Source organism: Charadrius vociferus, unplaced genomic scaffold, assembly GCF_000708025.1.
Source record: "Charadrius vociferus isolate BGI_N301 unplaced genomic scaffold, ASM70802v2 scaffold104, whole genome shotgun sequence".
Taxonomy (NCBI): domain Eukaryota; kingdom Metazoa; phylum Chordata; class Aves; order Charadriiformes; family Charadriidae; genus Charadrius; species Charadrius vociferus.
In genome coordinates, this window is record NW_009648255.1 from 2311669 (window position 1) to 2336623 (window position 24955).

Here is a 24955-nt window from a genome sequence, read left to right on the forward strand (position 1 = left end):
AAGGGAAGGCACCGCGTCTCCCTGAAATGTAAGAGCCAGAAAATATGTAGACGATGACGCTTCATTTGGTCCTACTACAGGTTTATTGGTGTAAAACTTCAGCCCTATCAGAGTCAATGGCTTGACTTCAGTGATTCCAGATATAACACGGGTGTGATGTTATAGTAAGAAAAGGTTATTAAAAAAAAATAATAATTTGATAATTTCAGGCCTATGTAGAGCTTTTGTCTTTTTACTGTCAAAATAGTGTTTAAGTAATTACCTCATCAAAATATCCTGTTAAATATGTGGTCACATAAGGAAAAAATGTGAAAACTTGATTTGTTTTTGCATAGCTTAACTGGAGAGAGTTGTATTTTAATAGAATGTATATTTAAAAAAAAAATCTAGGAAAAGATAGCAAATTAATATCTATACCTTAATATTAACTGTAATTTTGGATGTGCTCTTGTAGATTATTTTTTTTTTAAATCTTTAAGTTTTCTGCAAATTCATGTATGCATACCTCCAAAATACTGTGACACATATGCTTTCAATATGGGGTTTCCTTGTCCATAAATATTATTTTAAAATATTCTTCAGTTGCGGTTTTCATAGGATTATATCAGCTCCTAGTGAGGCAAACTGAAAAACTCTCATTGACTTTAAAGAGTTACATTATGCTCAGTTTGAATAACTGATTTCAATGTTTTTGTAATTCTGTACTGCTGTTTTATATTCTAGAAATGAAGGCAAGGGCAGTAGCATGTTGTTTTAAAATTATGCGTGTACTGTTAGATATCTATTCTCCTTCTATAGTTTTTGCTTCTCTTATATGGAAACATGCAGGGGTAAGCTAAATTGTAATAGAATTTAAATTAATCTGTGGCATAGCACTGAAAATCTGTTACCAGTCTATATCAAAAAGATATGCTAAAAGTTTTCCTGTTAAAGCTCTAAGCTTCTTGATTGGAGAATGGGTATAAAACCCTAAAAATCCTTTTCCTATTTTTCTACTATATAGTCTTCTTGAAGTTCTTCCAAATTAGATTTTAAATGCCAATTAGGAGGTTGAATATACTAAAATAAAAGCAAATACAACCAAAATGGCCTCACCTTATGGCTAGTTAGGCTTTTTCTCTCAAAAGCAGAACCTTTGCTCTGAGCATGGCTTTGAGAAAGATATTCAGCTTAATGAACACATTAATTAGAACCATAACTATTTATAAGATAATTAGAAACGAAGCACGGTAAACTGGGCTTTTCCTGCAATTAATGGAGGATTAATTACTGGAGGTAATGAAGTGGATTTTTAAATGCATTAAGGTGAAGTACAGAGATGTGCAAGGCTTTGTGATAGTTGCATAATTATTCCAGGCTGTTTGAGCATAGCTCATATGAGATCGCTAATAAGCATCATTGCATCATTATGTATGCACTTAAAAAGACTTACCACCAAAATGACTGCCTAATTATTTCTAATTGGCAGGAGTCTGTGTAGTCATTGAGCTGTTTGTAGCCATTTTAAGGTTCATTTAACTATCCTTGGGGCCATGTGATAGATGGAAAAAAGCTTCAACTACACGCTGGCCTTGGCTGGCGCCGTTAATCAATTTTGGTGGGCTTCAGTTTGAAATGCATTTACTCATGCAGAGGTCAAAACCTGAAGTAGTCCAAGCAAAGTTTTGCTTTTTGAAGCCACTTGACTGTATTCATTAGCAATTAGTAAAATAATTGTGTCTGTCACTATATTTGGATTTCCATATGACTTGGTATTCTTTCATCGCTGTCCCTTCTTATAGCATATTAGCTTCACTGGAAACCAAATATTCTTCCAACAGACCCTTTTAGCAACTTCAGTGTAGTGGCATATGTTCCGATATACTACCTTTCTTCATTCATTTGTTAGCTTAAACAGTGCAGTACATTTCAACACAATCATCTAATTTGCTCCCGATTGATTGCTGAGTGAAAGTTTCTACCCAAGGACAACATTTTAGGGCTTTTAAGGGTATCTCGGAGGAATTAGTCATTAAGCATTAAGAGAGGAAGCGAGCAGTAGTCAAATCGAATTCTGACGTTTCCCAGAGTTTTGTAGTTAGGGGCATCTATTTCCATGATGTTGACAGCTACGTATATTCAAGGACATCTCCTGGCAGAAGAAAGCTATGGAATAACCGCGCTTGTTTAAAAACTCACTCTCACATGAATGTTCATGCGGCGGCTCCGTCAATAATTACATTAGAAATGTTGTGAATATCATTTGCAAACCACCTTTTTGAGATGTTATAATTGGTGTGTAGTTATTTTATCTTACTGTGTCGGATTTAATGTGACATCCCATTAGGCAAGCGTCTGTGAAAGTTTTCAATGAGTGCGTTGTCCCGTTGGACGTAATCATAACCATCTGTGGGATGTTGTCAGCGTACATGAGCCATTCGTATAGCTTAAGAAAACACCGGTGAGCAAATTGTAGGCTAATAAAATAAAGGTCAGCTTTGCCATTTTTCCTACAAAAAATCTGGTTCTAGTAATTTAATATTAAAGCATAAGTTTAAAAAATAGTTGTTCAGATTATGGCTAAAGTGTAAGATTGATTGAAAATAGTTATTCATTTAAAAAAAAAAGTCATTTATTCATTAAATAATTGTTCAAATAACAGATAAGGGACTAAAGCAAGTGAATTGTGATAGCTTAAACTAAAATCCTTAAGGAAAGCTGCAGAATTCTTTAAAAAAACCCCATTGTTTTAATTTTGAGACTTATTATACTGGTAATCTTAGAGGAGATCACTTTTGTAAACAAATATTCAAGACAGAAAAACTATATAAAGTACAAACAGCCTTTCTTATTGATACTCATTAGGAATTCTGTTTTATGAAGTCCCGTCAAATATGTTGTGATGGAAATGTTGCTCCGTAGATTATCAAAACTATTGCTAGGAAATACGCTTGAGAATGGAACAACAGTTTTAATCTGCCTTCGAACTTTCTGGTTGGTTGTACTGGAAATTCTGGGGTTGGTCAAAATTAGAACTACTGAGGAGTACATTTTTCTTTGATGTAATATAGCAGTGCAATGGGAATTGCGTAAGTATAGCTATCGTGTTAGTTACAAAAGTGTTCACGGTGAGATCTTTAAACATACATTTATGTAATTGCCAGATTTCCACATCTGGTTTGTGTTGAATTTGGGGTTCTGAGTGGACCCCATTGCCAAGCTGGCTCTGCGAGGTCTCTCCTGGTAGGGAACGTCCTCCTCCCTGAAGACAGGAGGTCCTTTCTGCTCTCCTGTAGGGATTTGCTTTGGGAGATCGGCTTGTATTCCCCGGGGCTTTGTTGGAGCACTGCTGTCGGGGACCTTCGGCACGCTCTGAAGCGATGAGCGGCTTTGGCCAGTACTTCCCACTCCTCTGGACTTTGTCTTAAAGCAGTCATCTTCTCTAGTGTCACTTGAATTTACTGCCCTGTATTGACATCGTGCTGTTTCCCCACAGACTGCCCAACGCCGGGGCACTGGGAAATACTCTTAGGCCCTGTGAAATTCACAGCAAATGTGGTCTAGGTCACTTTTTTTCTGCGTGTTGGAAGAAAACATGACTGACTTGTTTTCATTGGCATGTATGTAGTTTATAAATTTGTATCTCACTTTTGACTAACAAAATGCAATTTTTGCTAGCTAAAAGTCATTCATCTTCTGTGAACTGTTTCATGCACTTTATTTCAACAATTTAAGTAAAGATGCTATATCCTATAATAAAAATATGGAGTACAATTAGGAATTATACAGTTACGGCAGCTGAGGACTACTAGAAGACATATTGGGAAAGGATCTTTTGTCAAGCTTTTATATATATTTTTTTAAGCATATTTTAAAGTAAAATTTATATTACAAAAGAACTTAATAAACAACTTAGTTTCATTTGAGGTAGAGCTGTTCCCTTGCTAGTGAGAGCTTCCTAATATATCTGGACCTGACTCTCCTACTAAACTAGAGAAGAGAAAATGTCATATTTTTTCAGGTAAATTGCTGAACAGAAGCAGTAAATAAAAATCATACAATTCCGGACCCTGAGCAAATTAGTGATGCCCCTTCCACAAGTGAGAGGGATGAGATTAATGTAGATAAACGCCACGTCCCTCTGCAGCTCTGCCTTCCAAAAGGGGCACGTGGGCTCTGCCAGTCTGTCCCCTGCGATACTCGTAGCTCATCTCCCTCTGCTTTGTCTTGGCTGGAGACCCCCTAAGGTCAACCTGCCCAGTCAAGGAAAGACTTGCTGCCGAGGAATCAATATAATTTTGTTTTCCTTAAGATCTGAATCGGGGAATGTTAAATAACTCTTGGTTGGTTTGTTTTTCCCCCTCTGGAAATGAGTTGAAAATGGCCAAATGGTGTTATTTCCCACTGCTGCTTCTTTGGCCCCGTTCTGTCCGAGTGTCGTGCTATATGCATTAACTTACGACCAAACAATAGAACAATCTTTTGCGTCCTTTGTTTGTCTGTGAAAAGTTCAAAGGTTTTTTCTTTTGTTTTGCTTTTTGGAAAACTGTCCATTCCTCAAAAATGTGAATATACTGAAAATTTGTATGGTTTTGTTTGTAACATTACTTTGTATGTTATGTTCCAATGGGGGGCAGACAACAGCTGCTGGATGGGGCATTGGAAGAGCAAAGAGGAAATACTTCTGAGAAATGGGTAATGTAGGCGAATTTCAAGCAAGCCTTTGATTTAAATTATTATCTGTTTATTCTCCATTATTAATTTCAAGTCAGTTGGGTATTCCTCCTTAAGTCTTTGGCATCAAGAATTTTAACTATCAAATTGGAATATACGGGTCCTCTTTTTCGTGATTCCAGTCTACTGTCAAATTTACTTGTGAAAACTCTGTAAATCAAAATGAGGTGGGATCAATGTGAATACACAGAAAGGAAAGCTCAGCCGCTCACTGAGAAGAAAACCAGTGGCTTATTGCAATGAGGTCCTTAGTTGTGTCTGATTTACAGGATAAAGACAAAATATCTGCACAGGTACATGCCTTACACCTTTGATGGCCCTACGGACAAGACCCAGCGAGCAAGTATTTCCTAAAATCAGAGTATACCAACAGATTTCTAGCCATGGACTGCAAAAGGGCATTAGATTGCAACTCGGACCTTAAGTCCAGGTCAACAGAGCCCCTTACTCGAGGGGCGATAATTAGGGGTTGTTAGGATGCATTGTTACTCACCCCTAGCCTGAACGGAGCATTAGAAGTCGGAATGTTGTGGATCAGGCAACAGGATGAAGTTAAGATCTTGAGTGTTCTGATGAAAGCTTTCCTGAAGACTGTGGTAAAGTATCTGAATTATGGAGTATTCCCATGCTTCAGCTAAATTAAAAAGATCGAATTGGCTGAATAATACAATGAAGTCGTGACCTTATTTCAGAATGTATCTTACGGTAAGCTGATACGATCACAAGATTGGCGCATCTTATGAAAACTGAAGCTTGGTAGCCAAAGTTATCAAGTTTCTAGTACGTTGCAACTGTGAAGTACAATAGATTGTTAGAGATGATATCATCTCATCTGAGGAATGGTAATATCTTGATTGTCTGTGGTTAGTCAACATACCCTTATGTTACTTATAATAGGAAAGTGCCAGACAGGGATCCAGCTCTTGGTGTGCTCTCTGCAGTATCAACGAGTATTCAAAATAGAATTTCAGCCCCAAAGACTTGTGAGTTTGATTAGTAGCAGGAAACAACAGGTGTGGGGAAAAAACAAAGTTGGAGAGACATGAAAAATACCCAACAGTAAACCAGCTGTCTGCCAGCACCGTGAACTGAAGGCAGCGTCATTGTAGGCATGGGGACATCAGTGACCGCTAAAGAGCCATTGGAAGGTGGCGGAGGAGGGGCAGGCAAGTTTTCCTTCCATAGTACATCGTTAGCTTAATATACGTTACGCCTTTCGATTCTGAAATCTCCTTACATTCCAATTCCCTCCCCTCCAACTTCCCCGTAATGGCGTTGACATTCTGGGAGTTGTGACGTGGCTGTCGGGAAGAGAACTGATGAAGCTTTTGAGGGACACAATACGTAGTGCTTTATTTTTGGAGTCAGCTTGTTAACTGCGTAGTTTTGGTAATATTCTCAGTGATGGAAATAATACAGTTTACATTTTAATTCTTGCCTTCAGGTTGCAAAATTGAGATGAGCGTAGTACAAAATAGCTGCCATTGCAGGCTTCTTGCGGGTTCAGGAAGGCTGGTCTGTAATTATTTCATGTGTTTGCTGTGGTTTTGTTATTTTATGTTTAAAAAGAAAGCAAAGCTTAGAAGAGAATTCCATATTAAAACTGAGAATGTTTTTTAAGTGGAGGTGTAGGTGTATATAAATTGCATTTTAAGTGATCGTTCTTACCCATTTAAATTGGGACAAATATCTTCGTGATCTGTATCATAAATTGATCAGAACAGTCATAATACACTTTGAAGTATAATAATCAAGTAGTTTTGTTGCTTTATGTATTTCTTAAAAGCAATTCATGTTTTGTGGTTTCTCTTTTTGATATGTTTCATTTTACAATGTTTTAGGTAACAGTTGCAGGTTCCATGATGAAAACACTTTTTCTTTGGAATACTAAGTGAAATTTTCAGAGTTTCTTTCCCATCCCTTCCGTGGAGATTTTAATTAGTCATTAGAGTTGGGGTTTGGAAAAGATGCAACAGGGTTATAGGTGATAACTCCTACTAAAGTAGAGATTGCGCCCGATAAGCCCGTCAGCTATGTATTCTTCATCAGTCTCCAGCAAATAAGCTGTTCAGTATTCATCTGGGAGAATATGAAAAGACGACCATACTATCCTCTATCTACTCTGTGTTCGTAAAATACAAAATATTAAAGTAAGATGCATCTAACTTGCCTGTAAATTAGAAAATTATCTTTGCATTTATGGAATGTGTATTGAAAAATAGTAATAAAATACACAAACTGTTTATGTTGTGTCCTCAAAAGATTTTGACAGTGTCGTGTGATATGTTTTTGCTTTTTTGTGTGTGCAAATTAGGAGTTTCTAAAGCCCTCTTGTGACAATTTTCAGAGAGTTGATCCTATAGTAAAGTTATGGCTATTTTCATTAAATATGTTTTTGTTTTTTTTTTTTAATTTGAGGAAGCAAGACGGTATTCTAGAAGTCTTTCTATATGCTTCATAAACCTAACGTGGTAAAAAGCGTAGGTGGAATACCTCAAACTTTTTACTTCTCATAAAATTTAAACCTAAAATGTCTGGTTATCACTGAATTAAAGAAAAAAAAATATCTGTTTTTCGTAATTGTGAGCACAGAGTAACAGTTTAATTTGTTACCAGTCAAGTACAAGTAGGCGCACAGCTTTTCGTCTGAGTATGATTTCCAAAGTGTCATTTGAGACTTCTGTTCATCGTGGGAGTCGAGGCTGTCTCAATAGTTCCAGTCTTTTAAATCAGGTATTTGTTTCTAAGGACAAGCATATGCTTTAATCTTGTCTTTAAGCAGTTTTTTAAGCCTTTTAAATGGCACTGCAAGTCGCCGCAGTGTTGAAGAATGAGAAATGTTGAGATGTTTTGTTTCTGTTGGTTCAGTGTCTTTGTGGTTTGAGTGCCTCCCGTGGACCACGACGGTGCTGTGATGCTCTGGGCTGGGTTGCGGGGTTGGCGTTGCGGCTTTTTCAGTTTATGACAGCAGTCAGTGTTGCAATGTGTAAGTTGATTGTAAGCATCTGTTTGGGTAATTTCCTTCAGCTGTCTAATATCTCTTTGTGGATGTAAACATACATAAATACTACAGCATCTTTAAGCTCCAGCCACAACTGGGGCCTCAATCTTAGATTTTACAATCACAAAAATAAAACAGTGGTCTTGTCAAAGAGAGACAGAAGAGTAGCACTTACCTGTAACTAATTTGAACTTGTGGGAGGCACTAGGGAAGTGAAAAATTCAACCTTGAAATCTTTCGTTTATGTTCCTTAAGTTTTTAACATAATATTGGAGGTGTTGTCAAATTTACAACAAATAATTACCTGGATAGTGGCTCCATCTGGAAAATGAATTTGACCTTTTTTCATTGCTGTGTGATACATCCAGATCTTCCTGTCATAGCAGATGCAGAGTCACTAATGCCTGCATGATGTAGAAACAAGTAATTTGGTGTATTTATTGAGAGTCCCGAAAGTAAGCTGGACCCTTGTTTTTTAAAATAGATTCCAGCTGTATCAAGAATAGAATAGCTGCATGTGTATGTATACATTAATTACAAAGCCTGATGAATTTACTCAGTGATGGAATATATTACCTTATTTGTTCATATAGAATTCAAGTTTTCCCATTATTATTATTTTTTTTTTTAAAGAATGTAAAAATATAAAATACCTTTCCTGCAGGATTAGACAATCTAAAGGAACAGATGTTTCATACGGCCCCGTTTTTCTGGTTGCATTTTCTTCAACCTGAGCAGTGGCAGTTCTGGGATTCGGTGAGGAGAGGAAGGAATCCTTCTTGACCAGCAACGTTGTGTGGCAAACTAACAACTGTTTTGCTTTTGCCTCACCTTGAGGTTGAGTAGCTTTTAAACTCTTATATGAGCAGAAAACAAGCTGGATGTTCTCAGCTGATACAAGTTGGGTTGTTTGGTTTTGTTAACAGATTACTGGAATAATAATTACTTATCAACCTGAACTTTGGTTTTATATGGAAGTTGATATATAGTATATGTGCAGCTGGGTATTGCGTACATTTGTGTTGGTGTATGTGTTTTTATGCCCTTAAAGTCTAGAATTTCAAGACTGCTAGAACTGCTTTGAATGAGAAGCGATGGGGAATTGGAGGGGTGGCTTTTTTCTTAGTTTCTTTAGTACCCGGGACTGTGTACTAGATTCCATTTCTTTATTATATTGTTACCCAGAGGTTATTAGAATCAAAGTCTAGCTTTTAGTCACGAGATGGCTACATGAATGTAGGGTTAAGAAAAAGTCCTATTTTGAGAGAGTCTCTAAGAAAAGAAATGTGTGAAAGAAATTAGTTTCATGTAAAAATAGATGTGTTCTTAAACTGACGGTCCTAATTTGAGGTGAAATCTTAGCAGAAGGCAGTTCAGAGTCTTTGTACGGATTACAGGGGAAATGAATGATGCCACACGTTTCCCCCCAGTGAAGATGAAGCCAAAGATCCTCAGCTCCTTTGGACCAGTTATATCCAGGGCAATTAGTGACCTCTGTGCAAGTGGGGCGAGAATCCCCTCCTGCCATGGCTAATGGAGTGGAACAGTTCGCAATTCCAGTAGATCAGTGGGAGCTGTTCACACAGCTGTTCTCCCTTCCCAAATCCCAGCCAGCACACTTCATTACACTTCCTTTGGCCGCAGCTGCTCCCACCATCCTCCCTCTGCAGAAAAAAGCCTGTTGAAAAATAGTATATATAGTTTTCTGTGCCGAATGCAAAAATAATGTGTATCCAATAATGCTGCAGTTAGTTTATGTACTTCTATACGTATCTGTAATGTGCATCTGGCCTTCTCAAGCTGCTCACGCTTCTGCATGCAAGGAACGCTGCTCCGGTGAGCCACGTGATGGGGGCAGCGAGTCGGAGTTACGTACAGGTTGGGGCGACGAGCTTTGTTAGACATATCGTAAAAGCACGTCAACAAAAACGAAAGGTTTATCTCCATGCTTGAGTAACCGCTATTTAATCTCTAATTTATATTTCTGGTTTTCCGATAACATCTAGTAAAATCTGTTTCCTGGTTTTAGTTTTCTGTGAAGGCTTCAGCCAAAGTGCTCCCGCAGCCGGTAGGGTGGTAGTCAGCTTCTCTTCTCTCCTTCCTTCCTCAGGCAAGGAGCTCCAACTGAACTCCACCAGAAGCAAGTCTCCAAGCGAAGGGCTGTTGACACAAAAGCCCAATTTAAGAAAACTTTATGTATCTCTGGAGTCAAGTCTTTTTGACCCAGTTGATCTCCTGTAGGTTTTTTTGTGGTGGTGTGGGCGTGCTGAGCCGGAGATACGCTGGAGCTAGAGTCTCTCCTGTAGGGAGATGCTTTGTAGGATAGCCAAGGCGTTGTGGCAAAGGCTGTGCTTTAATCTTCTGTGGAAGGGAGAAGAAGTCGACCAGAAGGCTGTAGTCTGGAGAATTAGATTTGTAACAAACGGACTGCTTGAGAATAGACGAGACTAGAAGTAGTGTCTTCTCCATCTGTTCTTCTGTCCGGCTGCATTTATCCACTGTTCATGCCAAGTTTTCAGTAACTGCTTTTTAATTGCAGCTTACTGGAGTTTTGAGTGTTGTTTCCTCAAATGTTTGATTATGTAATTAATGTAATCTATGGGTGGAGAATTGTTTACTACTGACCTAAGTTGATGCCTGTATCTGGTGAATCCACTCTCTCAGTTCTGCAAACCGTGTTCTTGATTGTCCCAGTCATTGTTTATATTTCATCTTGCATTTCTCTGGCACTGTGGATGATATCGTTACTATCTTTAATACCCCTCTATTTTGTCACCAACTGTCTAAACTGCTGGCTTGAAACAACTTCTTTTTCCTCTTTGCACCGGTCTCATTTCAGACTTAAAAGCTGCCTCTCCTTCTGCCTGGTTTCATTTTCACTCACCTTATATTTAACGATAAAACCCCCATATTGTCATTCATATTATCTATATTTAACTTCCTCAAAAGCATGCATTTTAAAATTGCAAAGTAATAGTGACCTGAAATGTTCTATAGAGATCGCAGTATTTGCATTAAAAAAAAAAAGTATCGTATTAGTAATTTCCACACTGTGAACAACCGCAGTCTCTCCTTGAAATTACTTTACCTTCCCCAAGAACTTGTACCGTGATTTTTTTTTTTCTTGCTAGTGAAGTTGAGTTAAACAAGAAACTTTCTCTTAATATGCTTTGAAAGAGAACATGTCATTTTGCTGCAATTAGTTGTGCATTTGCGCTATGTCTTTATTACCAATAGGAATATCCAGGTTTGATGCAATGCAGTTGTGTTTCACTGTTCTTTCGCAGACTTCTGATTTATTGCTAAAGTATTAAAGAGGCATGAATTTGTTGGGTTTTGTTTGTGGCTATTGAGCTAATAATAATCTAATAAGACTTGTATCAGCTGAGAGATACTTAGAAGAATGCCAGGGAAGAACTTGACATCTCGGAAACTTTCAGTTGAGTGGTGGGTGCTGTTTGCCAACAAAATAACTTATTTTTTCAAAAACTTACCTTCACTGAAAGAGCACTTGTTTTCTTCTGTTTGAGCTGTCTTGCTTTTGTGCTTTAATTCCTCTTTCCTTTTTAAAAAGTCTATCTCAGTGACTGTTTTCAAATTGTAGTGTTTTGAAAAGATTAGATTGTACCTATAAGATATCGTTCGACGCTTTAGTGCAATATAATTGGGGAAATACTAAACGACACTGACCTCATTTCCTTTAGAACAATGAAAATTAATAGTTTCACGTTTTATTAGGCTGATATTCCAGATGTAGTGTACATTTAATTAAGTGTAGTTTCCTTTTGGTTATGGTATGTGTATCTGCTTTTTGTCGCAAATTCTTTCTAGTTTTACAGTTTTCCACATGTTTTCTTTCACCATTTATGATTTTTTCAAAGCAGAGCTATAAGGATTTAAATCACTTTAGCATGCAGCAAAACAGTTCCCATTCAAACAATAAACGCCATTTTAAAAAGCCTTTAGATCTTCTGTCACTTCATAAATATAAATGTATAAAAACATTATGCAGTTGTAGTGCCCACCTGCTAATTAAATGCAGATTTCCTCAAACTTGTTTTAAAATCTGCTTATTTGTTTCAACTCTGTCTCTGTTCAGAATACATATGGCCCTTGTGAAACTAATTATGCTTATGGAGCAGCTGTTAAATTTAGTGCAACTAATTTTATCCAATATTTTACATTTTAATTGATTACCTGTGAAGAAATTAGCAAATTAACACTTATTGTGCAGTAACTGAATGGGCTTTTATGGATACTTTCAATTTTTACAAGTGGACTAAGTGTTGATGGAATAAAGACATTTCTTAGGATTTTAGATAGGAAAGTTATTGGTGAGCCTTGATTATCTGGTGTGAGAATTTAGGGATACTGAGTGATGCCAAGCATCTGTGTGTTCTGTAACTTAGACATGAAAAGCAGATTGGAAAGTAATAGCTTTTCACAGAATTTTGGTAACATATGGGCTTATCTGGATCTAAGAACTCTTTGAAGATCTTTGAACTTGACTAAATGACTTAACCTTTGGCATGGTGGGTGGGTGTTTTGTGTGTGTTGGTTTGGGGGGAAGGGGGTGTGCATGCTGGCAGTCTACTCTCCAGCCTGATTTTTTTTTTTTTTTTTTAAATTTTTTCTCCAGTAGTTCTGTAATTTGACCACTTTGGGACTTGGTCTAATATGAATAATTGGGATTGGTTTTATTTTTCAACAGTAATAAAATAGAAAATCTTTATTCTCTGCTTGATCTGTGGACTTTTGTTCTTGTTTACGGATGCATTCTTGGCACAGAGGACTTCTTGTAGGTCCATTTCATAAAGTTGTGTCTTTATTTCCTGTTCTGTATATATTGCAAGATTATTATAATAGTTATTCTTGGTAGCCTACAAGTGAATTCGTTCATGCTGCAAATGGAAATGTACTGCCTCTTGTTATACACTGAGTAGCAAATTTAGTATACTTTAATTTTCACTTTATGAAATTATCTTCCACTGTCAAGGTCCTATTACGCATTTTGGATTTAATATAGACCTTATGGAAGCTTGCATAAAGTGTTCTTAAAACAAATATTTTAGGATTTTGGGCTTATAGGCAAAGCAAAAAGACAGCTATCTTATTAAAATGATAACATACTGTAAAATGAAGTTCGGTGGCACTAATTGTGGCTTTTCCGTGCGCTGAAGCCTGGCACCGAGAGGATGCTGATAACGGTCCCCTGGTCTGAGGTTAGCCCTGGCTCACCCCTGGACGCAGGCCGTGCTGCCGGCGGCCGGCTCTGTGAAATAAATACGGGATGTGTTTTGAGCAATATGAAGCATCGTTTTTCGTGTTGATCTTCATTTTTTAATTACCTGCAGCCTTGGTGTACTAGAGAAAGGTCAGTAGCCTTCCCTGAAGTAGTCAAAGCGTGATCTAAATTTCTGAGGTTTCATTGTTCAAATTTGGCAGTTGCCACAGAAAAGCGGAGGTTGGAGATTGAAGGTTACCTCTTCCTTGAAAGGAAGAGTTGGGGGGGAAGAAACAGCATAGAAATGTTTCTAAGAGTTGGGGGGAAGAAACAGCATAGAAACTCCCCCTCTACTCTGCCCTGGTGAGGCCGCATCTGGAGTACTGCATCCAGTTCTGGGCTCCCCAGTTCAGGAAGGACAGGGAACTGCTGGAGAGGGTCCAGCAAAGGGCAACGAAAATGATGAGGGGATTGGAACATCTCTCCTATGGAGAAAGGCTGAGGGACTTGGGTCTCTTTAGTCTAGAGAAAAGAAGATTGAGGGGGGATCTTATTAATACATACAAATACTTAATGGGAGGGTGCCAGGGGGATGGGAGTAGTCTTTTTTCAGTGGTGCCCAGTGATAGGACGAGGGGTAATGGGCATAAACTTGAACATAGGAAGTTCCATCTTAACATGAGAAGGAACTTCTTTACTTTGAGGGTAGTGGAGCACTGGCACAGGCTGCCCAGAGAGGTGGTGGAGTCTCCCACTCTGGAGACATTCAAACCCCGCCTGGACGCTGTCCTGTGTAACGTGCTGTAGGTGACCCTGCTCTGGCAGGGGGGTTGGACTAGATGATCTCCAGAGGTCCCTTCCAACCCTTACCATTCTGTGATTCTGTGAAATTAAGTAGAGAAGGCAATTTGGGTTGCAAAGATGAAGACTTGAAGCTTACGACATTCCAAACTTGCTTTTAAATACTGTCTGAATTCTGTCCTGTTGTCTGCAGGATGGTCTCTGTTCATACAGTCACTGTTGGGCCGGAGTTCAGACAGGACCAAGCTAAAAGGGGAGTCACGGCTCCTTCATTGAAGGGTCCTCCTGTCACCTGTGTCGTTGAAGCTCGTGTTTGGTGTTGCAGAATTAGTCTTGAATTGGAGTAACGGGTGGGTCTAATTAGCCTGGGGTGTAAGAGAGATTGGGGCTTCCCTCAGAGCTGCAGGAAATCAGGCAGGTTTTCGATATTGGGGTCTTAGAACCGTTGTATGTAAGGGGGGAAAATGTAAGTGGCAGTTTGTTTTGGGAAAACTTACCAATAAATAAAATCCCGGGAAGAGCAGTAACATCTGTGTGTATACAAACACAGCACATCCATTTGCATATTTTGTGGGAAACTCTGCTTTTCCTTATTTGTATTTTTTCCGGTGTTTTGGTATAATTTCTTTGCCTTCTGAATGCCTATGTTTGGCCTCCCAATATATGGCTTTGCATAACTTTCGCTTCCTTCTTGCTGTGAATCTAATCTCTTTAGCTTCAGTTATTTCAGTTTTCTTAACTTTATTGAATCTATAATCTACTTTTTGTTCTCATGTTTAAAATGCTTGACTTTTGCTCCCCCTTAAGATTACATCTTCTGCCTTTTTTAAAAGATAAAGTGAGTCTGTTCTTTGCTTATTCTTTTGGTCAGTCCCTTCCTTAAGCTTTTCAGTTTCGGGAGAAAGAAGCCTTCGCTCATATTTTGGTTTTTTTTGATGAATGCAGGAAAAAGCTGTTTGTAGGCAAAACGCGTTGCTTTTTTATTTTCCGAAGTGTTTTGCAGTTCCCACTTGTCCCTGTGAGACTTCCAGTGCAGAGTCCCGATTCTCCTGGCCCAAGGAGGTGTGGGTTCACGCGTTCTGGAAGTGATGCAGCGTTCACTCAGTATCATAGAAACCTAGAATCATAGACTGGTTTGGGTTGGAAGGGACCTTAAAGCCCCCCCAGTGCCACCCCCTGCCCTGGGCAGGGACACCTCCCCCCAGCCCAGGTTGCTCCAAGCCCCGTCCAACCTGGCCTTGAACACCTCCAGGGATGGGGCAGCCACAGCTTCTCGGGGCAACCTGCCACAGGGGCTCACCACCCCCACAAGAGAGAATTTCTTCCCAATATCTCATCTCAATCTCCCCTCTTTCAGTGTCAAACCGTCCCCCCTCATCCCATGGCTCCCCTCCCTGATCCAGAGTCCCTCCCCAGCTCTCCTGGAGGCCCTTTAGGCACTGGAAGGGGCTCTGAGGTCTCCCCTTTTTTGCCTTCTCTTCTCCAGGCTGAACAATCCCAACTCTCCCAGCCTGTCCTCACAGGAGAGGTGCTCCAGTATATCCATATAATTGTGGGTTTTGCTTCAATCATAGCTAATCATCATTTCCTATGGCACTTCACGGAAGCTGAGAGCTCTCCGAAGAGCGCACACACTAGCAGAGATCAAGAAGATTGTGGTCTTACCTGCTTAAGCTCAGCGGTTCTTGTATGGTTTATTGCTGGCTGCCTGTTAATTCCGCTTCAGTTTTAGAAGTATTCCTGGCAGAACTTATTTGATCATGTAAGATGAAATTGTTCTAGAGAATTATACTGCAAAGTTCGTTATTTTTGCCGGTTTAGGTGTGTTATCGTAAAGTATTTAGTCTCTGTGGTTCCTTTGTTTCATCAAAACGTGGTAATACTACATAATGCGTCTTAACTCATAATCTACAAAGCTGTTACTTAGTTAAGAAAATATATTTTAAAATTTTCATGCCTCTACTTGTGTGGGCAGTCCATGAGATTTTTTTCAGATTAGTAGAAGACTTAAACAAGAGTTGAGATTCAGCTTAAACTTGTTAATAAATCTATGTGTTGTGGTTGCCTCGTGGGTTTTCTAATAGTCCTCTGTTACTATGACTGGATGGACGGTAAAGGAGAAAGGTTAATATAAGATAAACTTTTTCAAAATATTAATTGCTGTACAACATTGGAAACACAATAGTTACCCAGTTTAAAAATGATTAACAATCTAAGTGTCATTAGTGCTCAGGAATTGAAGGGAGCATTAGTGCCAGACTGTTCCTTTTTTCTTTGCCTCAGTTTTCCTTATTTACTTCACCTCTCTTCATGACTGGGGTTAGTACCTTTTCCGTAGTTCTGGAGCTGTGTGGCTTTATAAATACGGTTTGTAATCAATATAAATAAATGCAATGAACTTAGGCAGAGTTAATTTTAATTGTGAGGACTGTATCTCTGAGCATTAAGGGAAAATAATGAAAAATTAAGTATTTGCACAAAACTTTGTACAATGATATAAAACCCAGGAAAACTCATCTTTGGAGGAGCTCAGGCTACGTCTCTGTGCGGATGCATCACAGGTCAGCGTGGCTGGTGTTTACCTGGTGCTACATCAGTAGGCTGTGTTAGGATGTGCTGGTCTGCATCCCTCGGCACTCCTGTCCTGTGCTGAGCAAATAAACCCCGTGTCCGTCTTAGCTACTGGAGAGCAGATGTATGGGAGAGACCCCGCGAGGTGATTCCGGTGCGGCAGAGTGCACTAGATCCACTTTACAACTTTTTTTTTCTGCACTCTTCCCTTGATAGATCCCGTAAAATAGGGCACGGCGGTCAGTTGGTGTTGGGCTGGGGGTCTGCAGACAGGGAGGCAGCCGGACATGACACCGGAGCTGCCCTGAAGACCCTTCTCCGTGCGCTGACTTGTTATCGGAGCTAACGAGTCTGACCCAACTGGAGTTGGCTCTGCATGAAGCCAATTCTGGATTGTCTGCATCTGTGCTCTGGGCTGATCTACAGCCCAGCTCAACCGCTCCGATAATTGAAGGACTGACTGACTAATGTGTCCTGCGGAGATGGCTTCTGTGGAGTAGAACTTAACATTTTTGTTCAGATCTTCACTGTAATATCCCGTTGATAGTCATCTGCCCGACTCACCTGCGTGAGTGGGACAGGGAACACAGGCTGTTTTCTGTAATTGTAAAACCCACAGGATAAACGATGATTAGGGATCACTGTATGCTAATGAGTTTTATGGGTGCAAAAGATTGCAAATGAAAGAACAGTGACAGCTTCTGTAACGAGGATGTGTATCAGTCTGTCAGTGCTGTTATAAGTACATTACTACAAATTTGATGCGACAAGTCTACTTTTAATTTTTAAAAGCTGGTTTTCTGTATATAAATTTTACCTGCCATTTGTGCTACTTAGACATCTCGGATTTGAGCATCCAGCTAATCTGAACTGAATTTGCTGTTATTTGCTCCTGCGAAAGGTAATAGGAAATCAAGTTCAAATTTGAGCTGAGAAAGTAAGCTCTCTAGCAAGAAATATTTTAGATTCTGCAGTTATTTCTGTTTAAAGGACTATATCCTTAAATAAGCAGAGGCCTTGCATCAAATGGAGGTGATTTGTGTTGCTATAGGGTGCTTTTGTTTGCTTTGTGTTGGTTGGTGTTGTTTGTTTGTTTGTTTTTTACCATTTCTGATTCTGCATCTTACCTGCAGAGTTCTCAGAAGTCATGGTTGCCTTGGAATAGTGAATGTCCGTAGGGCAGTGGGCTGTAAATCTGTGCCTGCCTCATCATGATGCCTGTAAAACCAGTGTCTTTGTGCCAAATAATAGATCTGGTATCCAGAATATTCTTTTAGGTCAAAACTTCTACCTGAGGACTAAAGAATGTGTGGATGGTTTTTAATTTGTGATGACATAATAAAAATCCATTTTGAGACAGAAAACGTTCTATAGCTCGTAATATACCCCTTAAGTGGTAATTTGAGCTATTGTATTCGTGCTAATAGTGTGAGGGATAATAGGAGAGATTGTGTTGCAAGAGATGCCATCTGCTGAATGAAAGGCAAAGCCGAGGTTCTGACCCCCGGGGCTGCTCTGAAGGGCTCAGCGCCAGAATAGGTGTGTCAACCCCGGGATGCCGGGCACATTCCGGAGTCACCAACAGCATTCTTCCTAAATCTAATTTATAGCTTCATCTGGATGGAGTATTTTCTTTTGCTTATTCTGTTGTTGGGCTTTATTAAACAGTTGTTGCCTTTTAAATTGTGTGATCTTTTGTATGTGGTTTTGCTTTTAAAGGCCTCTGGAGTTTTGTGCTCCAAGAGGTGCTAAATACATTTTTTATACTGTTTTAAAGAACGCCCTTCCCTCCCCCCAACCCTCTCAGTACTTAATGAAACTTTTCAATGAGGTGCCATCAGAACTTTTATGAAAATGTACGTTGTAATAGAAACTAATGCAAACTTGAACTGCTCTTTTCCTAAATATTCGTTGTCCACAGCTACTCCTGTACCATAGCAAAGGTGTATTGATCCACGATATAAAATAAAATTTAGAAAATCATCTTAAAGAAATTCAGGAATAATGAAAAGGTGTTTTGGAAGCATACAGAAACAGTCATGTTGTACTATTTCTTCATCTTTTTTCATTCAAGTGTATCAGTAACTACATACATTTATTACAGAGGAATGGATAACATGATTGAGAACAGAGTATCCTGTAGCCACGTAGGAACTTGTAACCAGGAACCAAATACGCGCACAAAGCCTTGCACCTGTATGCAGTTTCTGGCGTCGTTGGGCCTGTAGAGTTGGCCTATTTATAGGTTTTCTGCAAAGTGTGTTTCAAATCTGAACTTGATATTACGAAGCTGTGTGCAAGCGCCAGCTCTGCAGGCTAAAGAGAGGGCTTTGGACACGTCACCTGGGGTTTTCCTGGCTTTTCTTGGAACTTCATTATTCGTAATAATGTATTTAATATGTAAATACAAGCACTTCCTAACAGCTGTAAATTCTGTGGTTATTTGGCAAGCTAAATTGATCAGAACTTAAGAATTTAAAGTTTTTAATGTTCGAGGAAAAAATTTCCTTCCTTTCCTTCTCCAACAGCTCTAAAGATCACTTTGGTAATACCAGATTACTTCGTTAATGGGTGAATACTACATAGTGTGGTTTAATTTATTTTGCATTTTTCCTTCAGAGGAGAAGCAATGCTTTCTTTTTCACTTTTCTTTTGATAAATCAGCAGTTTTTTGTTTAAAAGCATTACATTACTAAATGGTTTGCAAATGTGTTTAAAATAGTTGGACTATATAAGAAATGCAGTGACAGTGAAAAATGTATGCCTGCTAAATTTTAATACTATGGATTTTGTGTAGATCACGATCAAGACCTCGTCAACGTTCTTATAGTCGAAGTAGTGAAAGATCCAGTCATAGGAGAACTCATAGCGGGTCTCGTGAAAGAGAGCGGCGTAAAGGCAGAGAGAAAGAAAAAATAAAAGAGAAGGGCAAAGGAAAAGAAAAAGAGATATGTGGCACGAAGCACGGGTAAGTGAAATGACAAAAATATAACTGTAATAAAAACAGGGAACAATTCAGTGTTGTTTTACTTTTTTGTAATCAGTTTGCTTTATAGTACATGATATTTTATATAAACTAAGTGGAAATTTTAAATAGCTGTGATTCTTAGTATTTTAAAATTCTGGAATGTGACAACATTTCAAACTAAATGATGGTTTATTTTACAATTCTTTTTTTCGCCTTGATTTGTGAATATGCTAGATAACTTTTTTCAATTCATTAATATATATATTTTTCCAATACATAATAACCACGATTTAAGGAAAAAAATGAGGAGTATTGGAAAGTACAAAGACTATTTCCTATGAAAAGATGGTTTTCATTGCTCACCCCCCTCCCTTCTACGTTGTCAGAAGTTCCCTTTGGGCTTCAGTTGTGGCTCAAAGTAGAGTTTCAGCAGAAGCGCGTGCTGTGGGTGAACGATGGAGTGCCTTTCAAAGCCTGCGGTCAACCTCATCTCTGCTTGAAATGACTTGGATTGTTGATGTTGTTTTTACAGATTTCAGAAAAGGCAATTTCTGTAATTACCTCTGCTTTATACACCTTGATCTCCTGCAGCCTTTACTGTGATGTTTATCTTATCCCTGTTTATGTGATTGGGTTTGAAAAGGAAGATACCGGTGTGTCACTTCATGAATTTCCCTTTGGTGGATTCCCACCGAAACGCTAAATGGGAATTTCTAGAGCAGCGTCCTCCACCCATGTTCGTGGAGGTGTCTCACAATTACCTTCCTGGTTTTACGGCTTGATGATATTAGTTATTTAGTCTCTCAGATATCATTACCTATTTGTCCATGGTTATAGCACTGATTATGTAAATATTCAGAATTATCTATTTGCATGTGTTTTTCTTATTTACAGTACATACTTAGACTGCTGGGAACTTCAAGACTGGTGTCTTCCACTCATTTTAAGGGATACTGTCTTCATTTTACTAAATCATGTGGGATATTTGTCTCTTCTTGTTGTGGGTGTTTCCAGCAATCAGCAGCATTTGATGTAAACGGACCCTCTGAGATGTTTGCAGTATGTCTGATAAGTCGTAAACAAGATGCCTTTTACCCATTTACCTGAAGTACAAATATATTGTGATACTTCTAGAAGACTTGACAAGAAGCCTGGATGTTCCAGCTGTTATGGTTTGAGAAACCCATCACAATTTATTGTCGTGTAGACAATCATTCTATCACCCAATGACCTCTCCCCACCCAGGAAAGGGAATCGGCAAAAAACAAGGAAACTCGGGAGTTGACGTATAAACAGATTTAATAGAATAAGATTAAATAATTAACATTAATAGCACTAAAGAACCAATATTGATCCCGACACCAATACAGAATATGCAAGGATTATCCTCAGCCCGTTCCATCCGTAGAAGCCGTGCGCTCCCAGCAGTGACAGCGCATGTGGGACACTGCGAGCGCTGCGGCTTCGGGAGGAGGGGAAGGGCTCAGGGCTGCGGCACTGGGGCGAAGAGTTCTCTGGATCGTCACCGTCAAGGGGGAGGGAGCACTTCGCAGCAAACTTTCTAATTGATAGTGAATGTGCCGTTCATGGTATGCAATAACCCCGTTGGGCAGCTTGGGTGCAGTGCCCGGGTCTCGCTCCTCCGCATCCCCACACCTGGGGAGCTCGGAAACACTGAGACCTTGAAACCCGCACACCACAGCTGGCTAGGAAGGAAATATTGTCACAAATTCAGACACTTGAGTCTTCTAAAAGTGCAGTCTTCCCAAGTATTAGAAGAGAAATTAGTCCTGTGTCGCTCCAACCGGGACACCAGCTGAAATTGGTTTTGTTTTTTTTAATTGAAGCAGAAAAGTAGGGAAAGGACCCATACTGAGCACGTAACATTTGGTGTGTGAGAGGTTTTCTGGACTTTGTGTAGAAGCACATCTTAAATCATGTTGGAGTACACGCAGTGCTCTGTTAGCATACTGCCTGACTTTATGTCCTTTTATAACAAGGATCAATATGAGATTGCTGTAGGAAGAACACAGAAGTGCCCAGAATTTTTTTGGAAGCAAGCAATTTACCTTTATGTTTTGATAACTTACAAAGTTGCTTATGCTAAATTTGAAAACAAAATGCCCCGTTTGGGTCATTTCCAAAGTAGTTAGGACAAAGAGTACAAATTGATCATAGAAACATTTTTACAACAGTCCATTTTCCTCTGAGCTCAGGTACTGACTGGTGGGCTTTGTACAGGGATTTCTTCCTTGGAGCATTATTAGACTACAAAATGAATCGTACCTAGGATGATGCTGATGTAATCTGTGCTTCATAAACTTTTCTGAGGGGGGACGACATGTTTTTCAGTTTAATCAAATAGTGATCAAAGTATATCTGTGCAGAGAATATGGATCTGAGCAGCTTTTTCCCTTTACAGTTATTTGTCATTCCGAAGATTGAGACTTGTATCAGCATCGCATTATTGTTTGTTAAAGGCTTTGCAAAGCAACGTATTTGAATACACAGAGAAGAGAGAGCTCTTTGATGCAATTGCGGTTTGCAATTCCTGCACAATTATTTGTCTATGGAATATGCTGTCATAGCCCCAGTGAGAGTGAATTAGGAACCTGTGCTTTTCCTTAAACGCATGTATGTGGGAACAGTCAGGGTCTTTTCTCTTTGCCTTCTGTGTGCTCCAGGAAAATGAGGACAAATAAAATGTTTTACAGTTGTGTTTTCATATGAGGCTTCCTCAAGCCTCCCAAGCTCTCGGCTTTCTTCCTCTGTATCAGTTATTTATGTATTTCTTTTATTTTGGGGTGAAAAGTATGGGAAAGAAGAGCTGTCCTTGGCCAAGGAAGCTCACCTGTCCTTGGTTCGTAGATGTATAGGAAGGAGGATGGCACAACGCGAACTCGCTTCTGGCTTTTTTTGCTTTGTTTGCTGCAGCAGCAGGGAGATTCGATGGTTCGTCTGTTCTGTCTTCGTGCTCATTCCTGAGGAAAGCTCCAGGATAGAATTTTTTTGTTTTCTAGTAACTCTAAGGCCTTTTGTAGTTGGCTGTGGTCAGCAGAAGGTAGCAAGTTGGTTTTGCTGATATTTTTGAGGGTGTATGTTATAATTTAGGATTTTTGTCTTGTAGTGGTGTCGAATGTCCTTTTGCCGGTATGGTTAGAATTAAAACTCTTACTATAGCTTGCCTCCGCAGCCGAGCGTCTTAGCAGCTTCTGGGACTGGTGCCTGTCCTCTGCAGCATGATGGTTTGCTGCCTTGGCTGGAACTCCACTGCTCGCCCGATTCACTTAGTGCTGGAGTAGACTGGGAAGCACTAAAGCGATTTGCTCCATCGGCTGTCTTCACCGGAGAGACAGTGAAGAGATAGGTGATCCCTCCTCAGAATGTGTGTTTTTTTCTTGTTTTAACTTGGATTCCATTTAGACAGGAAAAAAATAAGTCTTTTCTTTTTCTTCCTGGCGTGTTCTGCTGTAGCTGACACAATGATGGTGCTTTTTTTTTTTTCAATTTGTCTTTCACATATGTTTTTTTTCTCTGACGTATGAGGAGGAGAGTCTAAGCTGACACAAAAAATGACTGCCAAGTCTAGATTTGGATGTGAAATACTGAGAGGAATCTGTTGAAGATGACTATCCAAGTGAATGAATTTCTAGATCTAGTGTATAGATCGGCACTGAAAGTAACGTTATTCTACAGAGCCCTTCTAGAAGCTCCAACAGCAGGGCAGCTGGAGAGGAAGATACAGTCCTCTGACCTCTGTATTTAGAAGAGATCCCTACAGGTGCTCCAAGACACATCAAGGGCCAGATCTAGTTTTCAGTTTAAATTAATGTATGTTTGCAATGTATTTATTAAAAATGGCTGCTTTAAAGTTATAATGAAGATCATCCTAAAGCCAGATTGTGGGAAGACGGAATAAAAATTATCAAGTGCTGTTTGACCTTAACTTCGCATCAAAGACGGTATTTCAGTTTGTCGGCACTGCAGGTTATCTGATACAAGCAGTCATCTATTTGGGACTTGACTGTTCCTCTAAAGTGGAGAATCAAAATACAATTTTTGCACTAATTAATGAGCAAATGGTTTTATTTGTTTGTGGCTCATATAAACTCTAATGATAATTTTCTTTTCTGCACTTGGATTGTCTACACTGGTAGATGTGAGGGGTGAAAGGATTGTGTTTGCTTTTCAAATCGGGGCAACTTTGGGTTCTTTCAAAGATGATCTTATCTTCACAATGAACATCTTCGATATTTCAAAAGTAAAAAAAAGTCTGCCATAGTAATCCAGTCGTCCTTTGGCATTCTCCATTTCGGTGAAGATTCTTTAAGGTTGAAGGCTGAACGTGAGCGTTGGAGAAGTGTCAGCTGGTTCATGGAGATGGGCTGTTACAGTCATAGCAAACCAGCCGAACTCTTCTGTTCTTACAGTCTGAAATGTTTTAAGGGATATACTATTTGTTCAGCCGTGATGGAGAGAGACTGTGGTAACAGCTGCTTTGAATTTGGGTTGGGAAGCTCATTTACAGCATCTGACAGTACTTGGTGAAAAAACCTGGCATTACGAGCAGCCTAACAAGCTTTGAAATAGTTTTGTGCTCACTTAAAAGGTAAAGCGATGCAAACACAGAAAGCGTCCCAGCAGCACAACCGAAATAGTCATAAACAAAAAACCGATCCAGATTATGGGGATTATTTCATTTCCAGTGAAAACTCTTTGCAAAATAAAGCTGATGACAAGCAGGTAGCAAGAAACGTTCTTAACCTGTTTGTATTCGACTATGGCAGTGCTTATTTTCCTCCCCTTTCGCAAGTCGTCTGAACTACCCGGTTTGCTTTTGCTGCTTTGCGCTCCTCATCTCATAACAGTTCTTCCAACTGTGTTCCCCCCTTTTTTTTTTGTTTGTTTTGAATTTCTGTTGCGGTGCATGGGAGACAGAGCTTTATTGCCTGGAAGGATATAAAAAAAAGAAAGTCAATAAATGGTATGGCTTTTTCTGCAAAACTGTTGCCAGCGTTTCCAAAGTAAAAGCACTTGCTTGGCCTTGCAGCCTTTTCTTTTCATCCAGTCTCCCAGGCCAAGTTTCAAATCATATTTCTCTGTTTGTAATAACAATATTGTTCTCTAGTTATGACCCGTGACTGCGGTAGTGATGTTGTGCGCATTATTGCTCTGGACCATTACTACGTGCTAGAACTCTCCCAGTGCTCGTGCTTTGTAATTAGCCCACACGTGGCTGCCTTTCCTCTTCTCATGAAAGTTTAACTGACAAGTGCTGTATCGAGGTGTTACCACACCTTTGTAATTTTTACAGGACACACAATATCTACTGATATATTATGAAGTGTTATAAATAAAACGGAATTGATAAAGTAAGGACCGATATACATTTTGCGATGCATTATCATTTTCTGTTAACTCTGCAAAATTTTATAATGCGGGGTCGACATCTGGTGTCTGGTTCTTACCAATAAGTTTTAGTCCAGTGATTTTTCTTTTATTAAATTTTTGTTTATTTGAAAAAAGCAAAACTTTAGTGTTCTGTGTTTCACCAAAGTAGTTTATCAGGTCCTACCTTTGGCTGTCCCATTTCCTGTTTTTCTTCTCTTGCTTTCATTTTTTTCCCTTGCAAAAATGAATCAATGTAAGGGTATGCACTCTGGGCTAAACCAAAAAA